At 38.9% G+C, this 17,163-nt stretch overlaps 3 long non-coding RNA genes across 3 annotated transcripts; 1 reads left to right on the top strand and 2 right to left on the bottom strand.

Moving 5' to 3' along the window:
• The first annotated feature begins 618 nt into the window (after positions 1–618).
• On the top strand, positions 619–13,581 carry LOC122524575. The gene is made up of 2 exons (XR_006305583.1): positions 619–788; positions 13,244–13,581. It is a non-coding gene; the product is annotated as an uncharacterized LOC122524575 (long non-coding RNA).
• Positions 10,630–13,169, bottom strand: LOC122524567. Its single transcript, XR_006305574.1, has 2 exons — positions 12,671–13,169; positions 10,630–12,397 (listed from the first exon to the last, which is right to left on the bottom strand). It is a non-coding gene; the product is annotated as an uncharacterized LOC122524567 (long non-coding RNA).
• A 293-nt stretch (positions 13,582–13,874) lies between the features above and the next one.
• On the bottom strand, positions 13,875–14,869 carry LOC122524572. The gene is made up of 3 exons (XR_006305579.1): positions 14,842–14,869; positions 14,264–14,335; positions 13,875–14,185 (listed from the first exon to the last, which is right to left on the bottom strand). It is a non-coding gene; the product is annotated as an uncharacterized LOC122524572 (long non-coding RNA).
• Positions 14,870–17,163: the final 2,294 nt, after the last annotated feature.

Genomic DNA, 17,163 nt, shown 5'->3' on the forward strand with positions numbered 1-17,163 from the left:
CTCTCTCACACCCTCCTCCGAAAGTCTCCTCCTCCTCCTCCTCCTCCTCGTCCTCTTCTGGCACGGATCACTCAGTTCCCGAACGTTGGGCGCTTCTCGTGATCGCTCTCCGGGGCTGGCTTTCCGTTCAATTCAACCGTATGAACGGATCGTTCGTGACGTGATTTTCGTCGGGTACCTCGGATCAGTCCGCGTCGATGCTTCATCGTTGAATCTGTTACTGAAGCGACGGGGAAAGAGGAAGAGGAGAAGTAGGAGAAGGAAGAGGAGGAGGAGGAGGAGGGGAACGGACTGGAGAAGCTGATGAACCCTTGCCACTGATCGAGTTAGCCCCGTAACCTTGTCTATCTATTTTTATTCTTCCATTTACCTGCCTTCGATGGGACGAATAGAACGTTGAACTCTCCCGACTTCTTCTTTCCCTCCCCTCACTCTCCTTCTCTCTCTCTCTCTCTCTTTCCTTCCGATATTTTGATTCTACTTTTGATTTTTATTTTCGTCCGGTCCTCCGGCAGTAGGCAGGAGAACGAATATAATCTCGGCAACATTCAGCACACTCGAAAAGTGGCCAACCACGGAGGGGGAAGATCTACGTCCTGGTCTAAACTTGTCCAGCGTTGAAAACTTGCCGAGAAACACCCTAGTGACCCCGTTGTTGGCACGCCGAGTAACGCCCATCCCCTTTTCATCCTCATCCTTCTGTTATTTATCCTTCTCTATCCTACTCAGCACAACGCCTTCACCGACCCTCTCGAGGCCGTTGCGCATTAAGGCCGAATTTACAAAGGGTAGATATACTTGCTATCTCTCGTCTTCCATTCCGGAATCTCTCCCTGCCCCCTTCTTACCCCTTGCTCTTTCTCACCACTACGACTAACCGCTAAACTCGACGGGCCTCCCTTCGCCCTTTCTGCGACCTCCCTCTTTCTCCCTCCCTCCTTCTCCTTCTCTCTCTCTCTCTCTCTTTCTCGCTTTCACCATGTACGTTTCTGACTGCAAAACGGGCACAAACACTCTCTCTCGTAGGGGAGCAACAGGTCCTCTCGAGGATGCACGCTGGCCCCCGAGCGTTACCTTCAAAGTGCCTTCCGCATTTTTCCTATCATCGTACTATACACCCCTCGCACTTTCCTTCTTCCCTTTCTTTCTTCGTTCGTTCGTTCGTTCGTTCGTTCCTTCCTTCGTTCCTTCCTTCCAAGGCTTTTCGATTTCGTACCAATCGATCCGTCACTTCGATTCCTGCTTTCCAAACGATTTACTTTTCAAGATTATTTCTTCTTCTTTTAGAAAACCAATTTGGATGGTTTATTTATTATATTTTTTTGGTATTGTCAAGTTTTTCGTTTTTCACAAGTATTTTCTATTAAATGAATCGAATATGATTCAACACTGTTATTCTTATTCTAACGATTATACGATCGTAATCTTTGAATTAATTAGACATCTGTAAATCTAATCGGAAATAAGTTATTATTGTACTTTCAAAAAATATAATGTAAAACTTGTAATATCAGATAAATTTATTCCTATTGCCTTTTAAATATTTTTTGATTATCTAATGTTGAGTTTAATTAAATTCGACGATCTATAACGTACATTAAAATCATACGTTATTGTATTCCAATGTGAAATAAAGCAAGTATAATGAGTTAAAAGAGAGCTCGTAACCCTACTGTCGATATATAGCAATGAATATTTGCTTGTAATGCAATTTTACAAAATTCATTTACATCAAAAACATAATATAACGGTCAATTAGAAAAAGTTTTCACTCTCGGTACTAAAAAAAAACTTTATTTTTTATTTTCTAAATAAAAAGATTGTTTCTACGTTAGAGGCTATTTACTTTTCAATCTACCAATGTAAAAATTTGTAAATTCAATATTGCAAGGTAATGCAAATTATTGAAAAATTGATTGTCAAAGGGTATAAAGGTGTGGGAGTGTGGGTAAGAATATTTCAGTGACTGAGTGTATATACTCGCAGTATATTTCATAGCTGTAACACGATATCGAATAGGTTTCCGATAACCTCGATGGGATCGCGGAAATTCGTTTGAAAAGTGGGTCAACAGAATGGACCACGTGGAAAGTATAAATCTTGATGTAGGCGGTGAGGAAACAAGCTGGTGGTGACCTTGCCACTTGAACTTGTCCCCATCTCGATAGCTACACAACTTCGCCAGTCATTCTTCTCCCACCTAGTCGAGACGGATCGTCGTAACTCGAACCATAAAGTTGGAAGAAATAAAGGATTCTAGAGTGAGTGAGTGAGTGAGGGAGGGAGTGAGTTAGTGAGTGTGTATATGAGTGTGAAAGAAAGAGAAAGAGAGAGGAAAGCATCAACCCGAAGCTATTCCCGAAGGTTTACGATCCCGTCTGCTACACGGATTCTCCCTTTTCCCCCTGTCTTTTTTTTTTCTTTTTTATTATTACCACATTTTTCCCCCTTTCTGTAAAATCGATCATCGATTCTGAATGACTTAGCCACAAGGTCGTTTATATGGGACGTAACATATCAATCGATCTGCTTTAATTTTTTTCATTCTCGAAACTAACTCGAACTTAGAATTAGGATATATAGGACCTCTGACAACGAGTCGAAAAAAGACTAAATAAAAATAACAATTTAACTACGATCGTGTTTTTAAGTAATTTTGATTAATAGGGAATTTAGTACAGATTAATATAATTAAATTTTTAATTGAAACTTAGAAATAAAAATACATCAATAGTACAAAAAAAAAAAAAAAAAATAGAAGAAAATAAAATAAAAATATAAGATCTTTAATTTAACTTATGATAATTTTTTGTTTGTAGTTATAGCGATTAATATGGAAATGATTATGTATAAATTCACATGAATATATTCATTATTCTGATTTAGAACTAAAATAGAATATAAAATTTGAAATAAAATCTAAACGGATGATTTATTTTATTTTTGATAATTTTATGGACGGTAACGATTAATATGTAAATGAATTAGACTATAATTAGTATAACCGATATGAGTTTTAATTTGCACATTATAATTAATTATTGTACATCCTACTTATATTAACATATTCATATGAAACTATCTTACGTGTTCGTGTTTGTATTTTACGTTGATCAGAAACATATAGGAGACACAGAGAAAGGTCTTTTTGTGGAATGTCGTGAATAGAGATGCGAGAAACAAGACTATCTCGTAACGGGAGGCAGAACACGTGGAGCAATATGAGGGCAGGTCAGTGATATCCAAGCAGAGTTTAAACGGTTGTTCGCTTCGGTGCTGCAAACTCTCCTCGGTGGTCAGTGAGAGCTCTCGAACGGCTTGCAAGTACGGGAACAAACACCCAACGTCTGTTTTACTTTCACTCTTCAATCCTTTTTTACTTTTATTCAATCTACAAATTTTGTTTATTCCGAATAGGATCAAATATCAATCGTGTGCATTTCATAAAAATCATAAAAAAATATCTTTACCGTTTACGACCAATTAATTTCGATCATTTATTCCAATCCTCGCGTGTATCTCGGGAAAAATTATATTTGGTATAATATTTTTTATTATAATGATTGGATTCAACTTGTAATGCTTCTATTTTCTTTTTTTTTTTTTCTTTTTTTATGAGAATTATTATGTTTTCGGTTTAATTTCTTGTTTATTTTCTTTCTTTTAATAGAGTGCATAATATAAAATTGATGCGAAATTTGTGTTAGAATTTTATCAAAATATTATTTCAATAGATATTGTAAAATAAAATCTTCGTTTAGGGTTGTAACTTGATTGTGCGTTGGAAGATGAAACAATGGCAGCTCGTCGCTTTCGCTAGCCGGTAGTTATTATGCGTAGGGTGAGTTTCAAAGACGGTGATCGTGAGCCAACAATCAGGGCTACGGGCAGTTAGCGGAGCTATTAGTCGTCGTTGCTGTGCCGCCCAGTAATCAACGCCCTGCCCTGACTTCCAACGCCGAAGGACGCTCAAGTGTGCAACACACTAACAATAAGTGTGCGAGAAACAAGGACGGAGAGAGAATATAGTAATATAGTGACGATAGAAAAACTTTCCTTTCGTTAAATCAAACTTTTAGAGATTAGAAAAATTCATCAATCGATATTGCGATAAATAAAAACATATTCAAAACAAACGAATAAAATTAAAAAAATGCGTATACTATCCCATTCCATTTATAACGAAACGGACGAATATAAAAATTAAATTACAATATCAAAAATTGCGTGTTGACTTCAAATGCAAACTTAGAAACAATTTATCTATTATTATTATTATTATTAAGCATTTTTTCTATAATAATAATAATAATAATAATAATAATAATTATGATGAATAATAGTTTTGCAAATAGAACAAATATAGTAAATTTAAACGGATTGCTTATGAAATATCATAATTACCTAGATTAATAGAAATTACATTAATAGACAAGATATTCGAACGAGAAGTGGTCAGGAACGATATGTGTGAATGAGATGTCGAATGGATGAGAGATAACATTTCATAGTATGTGGCATCCTTCATGAACATTTATCGACCATAAAGTGACGTACTACGTATGTACGATACTCTTGGGATGGCTAGACTACTATAATCGAATGGAGAGACACTCGTACACGCTCGCTTAACGCGCGACCTAAGTTTCCAACTATGCGACAAGGCGCGTGCCTTTACGATCTCTCTCTCTCTCTCTCTCTCTCTCTCTTGCACGAATACACATACAAATATATATATATTATATACGCGTGCATATAATACCTATACACTACATCGTATAAACTTAGCGAAACTTTCAAGGTCTTTCGACTACGAACGCAAATGCACATCTACGTTCTTATGCATATATATGCATGTATGTAAGTATGTATGTTTGTTTGTGTGTATGTGTGTGTACATAAAAGAGACGATACTAGTTCTCTCTCTCTCTCTTTCTCTCTCTCTGTCTCTCTCTTTCTGTCCTACAAGTAAACATCGGGTTAACGACCTGAACCATCGACGACACGTTTTCCTTCCTTCCTTCCTTCCTTCGAAGATGGATTCGATCGACGGACTAAACGACAACGCATCGACAACGACCTCGACTTTGGCAAGTCGAGCGATTATTTAATCGAGTGTAACGCGTGCCACGTAATATACCGCATGCGGACGACTACGACTACGACGATGGTTATTTACGTCATATCGGAGAGTTTCACTCTCGTTCGACGCACGTGCGTCTCCTTATCGCCTTTGCGAATGTGTTTTGTGTGTCTGTATGTGTGTGGATGCATGTGTATGTATGTTAACGTAAGTAAGTACTTAAGTACTTTTCTCGTGCGATTACTTTTATCGTTTCATGGGCGTACAAAGTGATTGGGAATAATTTTCATTGAGGGAAGCGATTTATTTTCTCATTTTTTCTTTTTCCGAAGTATACTTTTCGTATAATTTTATTTCTTATTTTAGGAATCACTTTTAAAGGGAATATTATCTTGGAAAGATAAGCATGTATATGTGTATAAAAGTAATACAGTAACTTTGAATTAATAATTAATAATAATAATATAGATATAATAATGACAAATATCGTATATAATATCAAATATTATTCCCAAATTTCAATCTAATACTACAAAGTTATACATATACAGTACTGAAAAAATGATTGAATGTATATGACTATCAATTAGAAAGATTGCAAATTTTTGTAGATAAATACCCCAAAAGATTAACACACGCATAAACACATAGATACATACATACATGCATACATACATGCATATATACACAAATACATACCTATATACATGCAAGGATGGAGGGATGCATGGGAAGATAGATTTTCATAGAGATAATAAATCCAGTAAACGTGTAGTTTGACGAAGCGAGAAAGGTAGAAGTTTAAGTACGATAATAGCACGTGCGTGGCTCAGGTTCGCACGTGGCCACGAGAGGAGAGAGAGAGAGAAAGAGAGAGAGAGAGAGAGAGCAACCGTACGCGTCTCACACCTACCAAAGTTCCAACGTCATGAATGAGCCCGTCGTGTGTAGAGATCGTTTATGCTTTCCCTTCCTGTACGGTTACACGTTCACTCACGGCCGAACATCTCGTTCGCGTTCGTGTGCGAGTCCGCGTGTCTCTCTTCTCTCTCTCTCTCTCTCTCTCATATATATACACACACACACACACCCTCACTATCTGTCTCTTTCTCTTTCTATCTCTCTCAGTCTCGTTTCGCGCGCACTCGTGGGGGTTAAACGGCTTCCCAACGTGGTCAATAGTTTCCCGATCCCTCTCTGGTACACCTCTCGCCCTCCATTCTCGGTTACTACCTCCCCTTCCTCCACCTCTTCCTCCTCCTTCTCCTCCTCCTCCTGCTGATGCTGCTGCTGCTGCTGTTGTTGCTGCTGCTGCTGCTGCTGCCTCCGGCACCGCGACGTTTCCTCTCCGGCATTTTATTTCACGACGTGCGCCCAACAGAAAGAGATATATATATATGTATGGGAAAGTAGTTTATATGTATGGGGGAAGATGTAGGATGTATAAATGTGTTTATATGTGTGTGAGATAAAAAGAGAGAGAGAGAGAGAGAGAGAGAGATAAAAGTTGACTCTGTGTAATCCAGGACAGCCATTATACGAGTCAACCTTCTTTTCATCTCTATCTATCTCTTTCTATCTATCTACCTAACAATTTAACTATCTAATAATCTTTCTATCTTCCTATCTATCTATCTGTCTCTTTCTCTCTCTCTCTCTTTCTCTCTCTCTGTCTCTCTCTGTCTCATTCTTCTTCCTTTTCGTCTCTGTATCTAATCCGAAGAGATTGATCTTCCGATCTTCTCGCACGTTGGCACGCGCGTGCCACCTGTTTTTATTCGTTTCTTTTTCTCTCTTTCTCTTTATTTCTCATTCTCTCAGTTTCCGTCTATCTCTCTTTCATGTTCGAAAGTCATCGCATGGTCGAGACTCGAGAATCTGTTAACTAAGACGATATATATATATACCTGTGTGTGTCTGTATGTGTGTGTATGTGTAGGTGTGTAGGTGTAGATGTATGTGTAGGATAGGATTGTGCGAGGGGGAGATTGAAAGAGAGAAAGAGAGAGAAAAACGGGGAACAGGTGGGTAAACCATTTCCGTTTCGATATTGACCTTGGTCATAGTTTTCAACGTACCGTAACTCACGATCCCATCGTTTGCATGATATCTTTGGAATCTTTTCAATCCCTTCTTTCCCCGTCCATTCTTTCTTTCTTTCTTTCTTCTTTTTCTTTTCTTTTTCTTTTTTTTTTTTTTTCTTATTCGATTATGCGACAAGCCGTCTGCAGATTCGTTCACGTATTTTTATATCAGAACGAGATTTTTAACGTGAGTGGATTGCAAAGCATTGAATGTTACATAAAAACATGTTTTATAATTTTTCTACCTTACTTTCGATGAATGCAATCATCGGAAAGAGCGTTCCTTTTTTTTTATTTTTACATATTTAAATATTTACATACGTAATTGCACGAAGATAAAAATGAATGGAAGTCGCAACCGGTATTCTAATCATCACACGCGTGAGCTTATTTATTTTGAAATCGAAATGAGAAGTAGCACGAGAATTAATGATACGATTCTTAGCGAAACTAATTATACTTTGTAATAATTGAATCAAGTCGAGTATCAATGAATAACAATATAAATCTTGATTCTATCTATTATACTTAATTATAAACTACAAAAAATTCTAATTGCGTGTATAATTTATTAAGCAAACATTACCACACCGCGAGTATTTCAATTCTCTCGACGAATGTAAATCAGATGACGAATGTATAAGAAATAAAACAGAAATGAATATAGAGAAGGAACGAGGAAAGCTATTTGTTATAAAAAAAAAAAAAAAAAAAAAAAAAAAAAGAAAAAGAAATAAAGTGAACACCCGTTGATTTTGAGGAAAAAGATATAGGATTGTAAATGATCTAAGGGAAAAAAATCAGTATGTATTATCAAACAAAAGCATTGCAAAGCAAGGGAGGACGTGTTCGGATTCAGTATCACGATTTCTCCCACGCAAGAATAGCCACGACATTGGCACACGTGCAGAGACCTATTTTTTCTCTTTCTCTCTCTATCCTTGTCTCTTTCCCTCTTTCTCTTGTCACATCTATTTTTCTTCTTCTTCTCTGTCTCTCTCTCTCTTTCTATTTTGCCTTCCTCCAAGGAACATATCAGTGTCGAGCAAGTTGGTATTGGTGGTATTCTCGTGTACCGGTGACGAATCCACAGAGTATGTAGGGGGTCTATCTCTCTCTTTCTCTTTCTCGCGCACACACACACACACATATATATATATATATACACACAGGCTCTTCCCATTCGTCGAGTTATGAATGGACTCGAACTATGCACCGTAAGACCATTAGCCGGCGGTACGATACACGCCGTTTTCGACGTTTGTGTACGCGCGCTCGTAATACGAGGGAAGTAAAGGTCGGTCGAGTATTGGTGTGAGAAAGAGACCGACCAGAGCGAGAAAGAGCAAGAGAGGGAAAACCGAGGGACGCGGCAAGAATGAATGGCATACGCCACGTTAATAGCTCGTTCTCCCTTCAGGGTTATGCGAGGTCAGTTAACTCTCTCAAACACACTAACTGGCACGATGCCGTTACATACCTATGTACCTACGCCTCTTGGTTGCTATAAAGTCTTCTCACAGAATATCACCTGTCTTTATTTTTTTTCTTTCTTTCTTTCTTTCTTTCCTTCCTTTTAACTTTCTTTTACTTTTTTCCATCTATGTGCTCGCATACATGGAACTTGGTATTTTAAAAGTTTGCTAAAGTTTGTTAGGTATCTCCTCTACGTTCTAATATATTGAAATTCATCTATTTTAGTTTGTTAAAGTTCGATCACACTTGCATCATTAATGCATTCATTCATTTTCTTCATTTTTATCGCACCGAAAATTCGATGCGAGTTGGCGTCAACGGTTTTGGAATTTCTACGTTTATTAATACGGTCGTAGAAAATGAATAATGGAAAGTGCTGTTAGTAATGAAAGTAGTCATTTTGATAATAGCGAGGAAGTAATTAGATCATTGACTGAACTAACGCGTTCAATTAAATTCCTGATTACTTTTTATTCTTTTTTATAACGCAAAAATGTGAATTTATGATTTAAAATGTAGAGAAATTAGAGATAGTTATCCTATTCGTATTTTACTTTCTTTTTCTTTTCCTTTTTTTTTTTTTTTTTTATTTGAAGACGATCTCGTTCGACAGAAATTCTTTTATCTACACATTTTCGTTTTCCGCAAATGCTTTTCTTATTCTTCGAAAGTTCTCACGAAACTTTCTCGAGATCTTATGTGGATAGCAGAAGGGCGCATTAACACTTTCCCTCTCGATCTTTGCGAACAAGCTTCAATAGCTTTTCAATATTGTCCAAGGAAGACGATCTGAAACGAGAAAAGCGGAATTTGCCGTTTACGACGAAACTTACTCGACCTCGAACTTTACTCGCTGATCCTTCTTCCTTGATGTCTCTTCGATTACTCGAAAATCTTGTAAATTGTCGAGAATGTTTCCATATACTAGATAAATCGAAAATCATTTTTAAAACAATGTCATCGTACAGATTCAAACAAATGATCTCGATGATTTATCTTCCATAATTTTCTTTCCAAATATTCATTTTTGAAAATATTTCTACGCACTGGGTTCAAAAAAATATCTAAAATACGATAAAAATTTATTTCCAAATGTAATAACAAACAACACTTACACCTCGAGATATGTATTTCATTTGATAGAGAAACAATTTCTTTTATTCGCAATTGATTCCAAAACACGAATTCGAGAAAATAAATATTTTCTTCTAAACAGAACTCATGTCAATTTTAAATCTACGATCAAACATATTCATATGAATCGAATAGGCCAAAACAATACATCGTGTTTCGACTGGTTGAATTAAAGAAGGAAAGTAACTCAATGGCTACTTGATTTCCATACCGATTAGCAATAATTCTCCTCGTTGTATATTAACAACGTACTCGTAACCTCGTAACCATCCAAAAGGGGAGGCTTAATAACTATGCAGAGGAACGGCACGCGCCGTACTTAATTGCCCCTTCTCGCTTGCTCGCGCCAGCTTGCTTGACGCTTACATAAATAGTTGTTGGGTCGACAGCGTGCTATCGTAAAAGAGATGGTTGATGAGGATGACGAAGTGAAGTGGGGAACGAAGAGGAATGAGGAGAGGTTAGGAGTAGAGAGTAGAGAGAAGGGGGAGAGAAAGAGAGAGAAACACGAAGACCAAGAAGACAAAGAGAGAAGATATCGTCCACGTCCTATCCACCCACCGACACGTACACGAATATACAACACGTTTATGTACATAAAGTCACACATATACACGGATGCAAGTGCGAGACACAGAGGAGAAGCATTAGTCACGTAAGGAGAGGCTGCTCGACGTTACTCCGTGAGTAGCAAGCACGGTGGCAGTTGGTGACAGGTTATTAGTCTGCCGTAGATTTGCTCGCGAGAATAATAGCCTAGGTGTGACATTGCCCTACTGTTAGACTCGTGCCAGTGAGTCTCCTCTTCCACTTCGCTCTCTCTGCCTCTCTCTCTGTCTCTCTTTCTCTCTCTTTTCCATCGCACGAGAAACTTACACATACACGTATACTTATGTATAAACGTAGCGCATTTACATGCTTACATAGAATACTATTATATATTTGGTATCCTTGTTGCTTCTGTTGGCAAGTCGAGTCGTTTGAAAGCGTCGTTGGTAAGCGACGTTATTGTCGTAATGTAGGTCTAGGCGCCGCCGGTGGGTTGTCCTTTACAGGTGTCATGTACCTATTGTTCCTCAATGAAATCTCGGTTTCTCAGTCACGGAGCGATTCGGTTGAGCGCTCGGCTAAAAGCACACAGCTGGAAGTACAGGAAGAATAAAAAGAAGAAGAGGAAGAAGAAGGAGGAGGGGGAAGAAGAGGAAGATTGACAAAATCTTTCCGGTCGCAAATACCAAGCGTCCCTTTTCTTTCTCCTTCTTTCCCATTCCGTGTGTTCACGGACACATATTTCACGATCGTATCGAATACGTGCTGAGTATATTTGTTACCGCACAATACCATCATCAAATATTTTTAACTCGCATTTCCAATACAGGTTAAACAAACACACGAATTATACAGATACCATTGGTCGACGAACAAGTTTAGTCAAACCTGCTGAACATTTTTTTATTTTCATTCCTATCCTAAAGCCAAAGAAGAGAAGAATGAAACGGTCGGAGGATTTAGGGGATCGTTAATCGAACGTGACGAATTGAGTGTTAAAGAGGCCTAGTCATTGATACAGAGAGGAAGAGAGAGAGAGAGTGGATTGGACGTCTTCTTTAACTGTGTGTTGGTCTCTCTCTCTCTCTCTCTTTCGCTTGTTGTTGTTGTTGGGCTATGCTTCGAAAGAATTGGCACGCGCCCAACCGTTGGTGCATTATATGGAGGGAGGCTTTTACCCGCTGGTAGGCGGTCCGTAAAGTATGTATTACGTGTTTGGAAGAGGGGACTTGTGTTGTGAGCTCGACCGAGTCTCTCTACTACGTACTAAACAAATCCACGAGAAAGCTTTTGCTTTGCACGTTCGTTTATACTTTTACATGTATCTCCCTCTCTCTCTCCTCTCTCTCTGTTTATGTGTATGCGGTATGTATTTGTCGCACGCGTACACATTTTCCGTCTCTCTCTCGTTGGTTCATCTGTGTGTACACATGGTCGCGGCAGGTCCGCGTGTTGCGCTGCTGCTTCCGTCGAGGCTGATGTAATGGGTCTCGACGTTAGTGGTTGTGTCGGTGGTGATGTTGGTGGTGGTGGTTTGTCGGTCGGGTCAGGTTCACAGAAGCCATTCACACTTCGCACTCCGGCATAAAGAAGCGCCAGGCGCCTAGAGGCAATAAAGTAGGTAGTAGGTACGGGTGTAGAGGAGAGCAAACGGGCACATCGGCGCGACGTGGAAAACGGTAGGGGGTTGCCTCTTTCCCCTCTTCTATCTCACTTTCTCACTCGCTCGCTCGCTCACTCACTCATTCACTCTATATATCTATCTATCTCTATCTCACTTTCTTTGCGCCGAGGAGGATGAGAAGTGGAAGGAGGACAGTGGGAATTTCAGGGTCGTAGGGAGATAATGCTTCCCTCTTCCTCTCCCTCTGCCTCTTCCTCTCGCTCTCTCTTTCTCTCTTTCGTTCTGGATGGCACTGAATGGAACGGATCGCGAGGCATGCTTCGTGTCGGTTTCCTAGGGCTACCCTATACGCCGAGGTCGATGAACTATCTCTTCGAAGACGTTTCTAAGATTTATCGACACGATTGTTTTCCAGTCTTTCCCATCGTACCCGTTCTTTCCCACAGGCTAGAAAAAGATATACTTGAATTACGATGTGAATCAAAATAGGCTCGCGTTTCTCTACTACCCTTGATACGTACATACACAGATACATGTATTATAATACGTCTATTAGAAAGAAGAAGAAATTTCTGAAGATTCTATCGAAATGTTGGAACAGGATATGAAGTATTTTCACGTGGAATATTTGAAAAAGTTTGAAGTTAGGATATATGTAAAATCAGCTGACTGGTACCGTTCCTAAGATGCACTCATTCATCCCCACTTTTATCTACCTACCCTTCCTTCATTCACACGTGGCCTCTCCTATTCGCCCATTGACGTGCCTCCGTTTTCCCTCTTCCTCGCACTCTCTATCTCTCCTACTCTCTTTGTGCATGCTGTGTGTTTGTGTATGTGTGTGTGTGTGTGTGTGTTGGTCTCGCCACCGCAATCGCGTTATACCTCTGCTTCCATCTCCACTTCTCATTCTCTCCCTCTCTCTCTCTCTCTCGTTCTCTCTTTGGCTAAGTAATAGGACTACTACCAGCAAGAAGCACGGATATCCATGAGCTCTTCTCGACCCGTTTCCACTAACACCCCCGTTCCTTTCTCTCACTAGCACATTAACACCCTCTCTTCTCTCTCTCTCTCTCTCTCTCTCTTTCCATTCCAGCCGGTCAGGCGCGCACGGAATCCCTCGGGCTGTTGTGTTCTCTCCTTTGTTTATCGTTGCAAACGATGCGCTTGCCTTGCCAGCTCGTACCAGAAAGAGATAGATAAAAACAGAATGAAAGAGAGAAAGAGAGAGAGAGAAAAAAAAGGTAAATGAGAATACTACGAGGAAAATAAATGAAAAAAAATTCTATGTAGGATTCCAGACGAAAGAGAAACGTTTTACAAATTCGCGATAAGAAAAAAGGAAAGTAAAGGAAAGGTAAGGAAAGAAAGAAAGAAAAAAAGTAGGAAGGAATGGAGATAAATGGAGAGCATCTTATCGATGCTCAACAACAAAGTTATATTATCGTTGACGCTAGAACGGAGAAAGTGCATCTAACAGCAATTTGTCAAAGACTTTGTATCCGCAAAAAAGGGAAGGAGGACTTCTCATTAGAGAGACTCTTGACGTAAGCGTCTCGATGTCCAGATACTTGTTTCAAAGGACGAGACCAGACGAGACGAGAAATGCTTCAAGAGCAAGTGAAGAGAAAGAGAAAGAGATAGATAGATAGAAAGAAAGAGAGAGAGAGAGAGAGAGAAGAGGGTCAGTGGCAATTAAGTGTGAGAGAGTAAGCCTCAAAGATTTCAGGCGTGTTCCCTCCTGCTACGGTTCTCTGCTCACTGGGTCAAGTTCAACTCGACCGAAGGAGAAAGAGACGGAAAGGGAATGAAAGGGAATGAGAGGGAACGAAAGGGAACGAAAGGGAATGAGAGGGAGCGAGAAGATTCTCTCTCCTCTGAAGGAGGCGTAGGACACGAAAGAGAGAAAGAGAGAGATGGGAGTAGCTGAGCCTCTCCTGCTCCATTCCCAAGTACCACCGATCGATGTTTCACCGAGATAACAGGTAGGTAGGTAGGTAGGTAGGAACTCGCTGCAACCAGCTTACGAACTTTCAAACGTCGATTTAAACTCTCCCCCTTTTCTTCTTTTTTTCCCTACACCAACATCATCACTACCACATCCTTCATTTCTTCTTTGTCTACCATAAGCATATATCTTATTGGCAGAAAGTTTGAGTAGACGTCAATTAAAACTGTTCATTTCTTACCGCATAAGAGGTGAACGATTTACTTGAGAGACGTCACACCGGTTCACTGAAAGATCTAATATTTGTAACAATGCTAAAGACCTTTAAAATGTTTTTTGTATTATTGCAAAAGCATATAACTTACGATTTGAAGAATTTAATGAATTTTGATAACCGATAAATCATATAGAACACATGTTAACAAAATGAAGAAAATCTATAGATTGTACGTAACTATGTGTAATGCAAATGCAAATCTACATTTGTAGTGTACTCGAACTTTTGATTGGCAGGATATACACGAAGACTCGTTTGATTCGAGATAAATAAACCGAGAATAAGGTTTATACGATGGGAATAGAAGACTTCTCTCTCTCTCTCTTTCTCTCGGAAACTTTCCGTCTTGTTTACACGCAATGGAAAGATTGATTATTTCACTTTGGCGTCGAAATAAATCCACCGTAGAGTCTATTCTATTTCCTGGCGTTATCGAGATAAACTCTAAACGGGCCGCCTCTCGCGACTCTCGAGTGAGCGCATTAATCTCGCAGGGTAGTCGCGTGCATGCGTGGACGCACGTGCTCCTGCTCGACGGCACGAACGAAAAAGAACGGATGCAAGCCAGACGTAACTCGTGAAAGAGAGAAAGAGAGGGAGAGAGAGATAAAGAGAGAGAGAGAGATAAAGAGAGAGAGAGAGAATGAGAGAAAGAGGTGAAACTACTCGTTCGATCCGCCGTTCCGTTTTTCACTGGGTCAAGTTTACGAGAGTACGTTGATATATACGTGTACATGTACGTATGTATGTATGTATATATGTACGACGTGAAGTGAGTGAGTGAGTTGAGTGAAAGAGAGAGAAGAAGAGAAGGGTGACGGATATAACGGATGGAGCATCGTGTATACGATAAAGAAGGCTAACACGAGTATTTCTCTCTCTCTCTCTCTCTCTCTCACTCTCTTTCTTTCTAACTCTCGTATGTGTATGCGTGTACCAGTAAAAGGAGAACGAGGAACCGTTCTTGTGTTACTAATGAGCGATCGATGTCTTATTGAGATATCGCAGTCTCTTTCCTCCCTCTCCCTCCCCCCCCTCTCTCTCTCCCTATTTCTGTCTCTCTTTCTCTGTGTTTCTTTCGCGCACGTGACTAGCCGGCGTCTTGCTTCGAAAGGTTATTGCCCTCTCTATCGTATCGGCAGATCCTTCGATTCACTGGTTTCACTTTTACCTTTTTGCTTACTCCAAGATCTCGATCTTCTTACTGACTCCTCCATTCGGTATCGCTTCACGTGACTCACCATCGAATAATCCAATCTTTGATGATTCACAGTAGAACGGCTATTTTATACATCGAAATCTCGTGTGATATATAAACGGGTGTTTAGTAGAAGAACGTATGTTTATATCTCATTAAATTAACAGAAAGAACATTAAAAAAGATTCATTACTTTTATTTGAAGAATTGAAAAGAACAAAAATTTAATTTTACTTTTAAAATAGGAATAATATTGTCTTATAATGAGAAAGTAATTAATTAACTGTTAAAATATGCAACATTGAATACAATTATTATATTTAAATTTGATGAAATTTAACATATCCCATTCTTCTAGGCATCATCATCCATTCCTAATGATATATAATTATTATTATAACATTTTTTATTCTTTTTGTATGTACAATAATATATCGTAAAAATCTCAGACACCCAATATACACGTACTTATGATATTTATATATGTGTAAATAAATCATACGAGTATCGACTTTTAAGATACGCTTGGTTGCTCAGTATTAACGTTTCCAATACTTTATCGCTTTCGAATGATTTGCAATTTAGTATAAACGGAAGGAAATCCAAAGTGAAGAAAATATAAATCAAACGAACGATGAAACAGAGAAAGAAAGAAAGAGATAGAGAGAGAGAGAGAAAGAGAGGTTGAACGATCGATGTTGGTCCATCGGATGGTGTTCCTGTTACTGCTGCGTACGCTGCTCGTAAAACGTTCACGTTGATGTATATAGTTACACATATATATATATATATATATATCTCCTACGTTGGGAAAAAAAAAATGAGAAAAAGGGAAACGAGAGAGAAAGAGAGAGAGAGAGAGACAGAGACAGACAGAGAGAGACAGAGAGAGACAGAGAGAGAGAACGTACTTACGTAGATGTGTGCGTGAGGTTCCTCCCGTTCGTGCAACCCAATGGTCGGACACGCGATCGTCGAAACTTTTGCTGTCCAGCAAATCGAGAGGTATGCAACAGCTGTTATCGTGTTACGGCTTTGCACGAGCCGCCCGTAACTTCATATCATTGTAGTGGTTGCTTGTGTAGGAACCGCTTCGTCGAGTGGGTCAAGTTCAACGCGAGCTTATCATAACGTTTCCGCGTCGTTCCACTTCTCTCCCACATCCGACCGACCTTCTTTCTCTCTCTCTCTCTCTCTCTCTCTGTCTTTCTCTCTCTGTCTCTCTGTCTCTTTCATTCACTTAATCACATTGTCTTTCTTTGTCGTTAGTTAGTTCGTGAAATATTTCGAGTAATCTTCTTGCTTACGTCAGACAATAGACAAGCGTATGTATGTATGTGTGTTGTTGTTGTTGTTGTAGCAACACCCGCCGACTCGTGATCTTTTTAATTTGTTTGTCAGTTCGTTAATTGTGTTTATTAATGGAATGAAGTATTTAAATGGGATGATATATGAGAGAAGGTTGAAAAGTTTTGAGCCTCGACAGAAACAACTTTTATTTCTATCTTTTTTTTTAATAAATAAATACGACCGAATGTGTGATCGGTAAAATGTTTTTATCCGCTGGACTCGAAAGTTTTCAATCCGAACAAGTGTATTATTCATTTATCATAGAATCTAGGATTATTATTTGATAGTAAATATTATTATAATAATAATATTAATTTTTTCGATTAGAAGTATTAAAAAGGTACGATATCGCAATTGGAAAAAGAAAAATTTAGCATAATTAAAAATATCATGAATAATAATTAATACAAACTTATATTAATGATTCAAACATGTTTATA

The sequence above is a fragment of the Polistes fuscatus genome, unplaced genomic scaffold (genome assembly GCF_010416935.1).
Source record: "Polistes fuscatus isolate 324 unplaced genomic scaffold, CU_Pfus_HIC Scaffold8, whole genome shotgun sequence".
Lineage (NCBI taxonomy): Eukaryota > Metazoa > Arthropoda > Insecta > Hymenoptera > Vespidae > Polistes > Polistes fuscatus.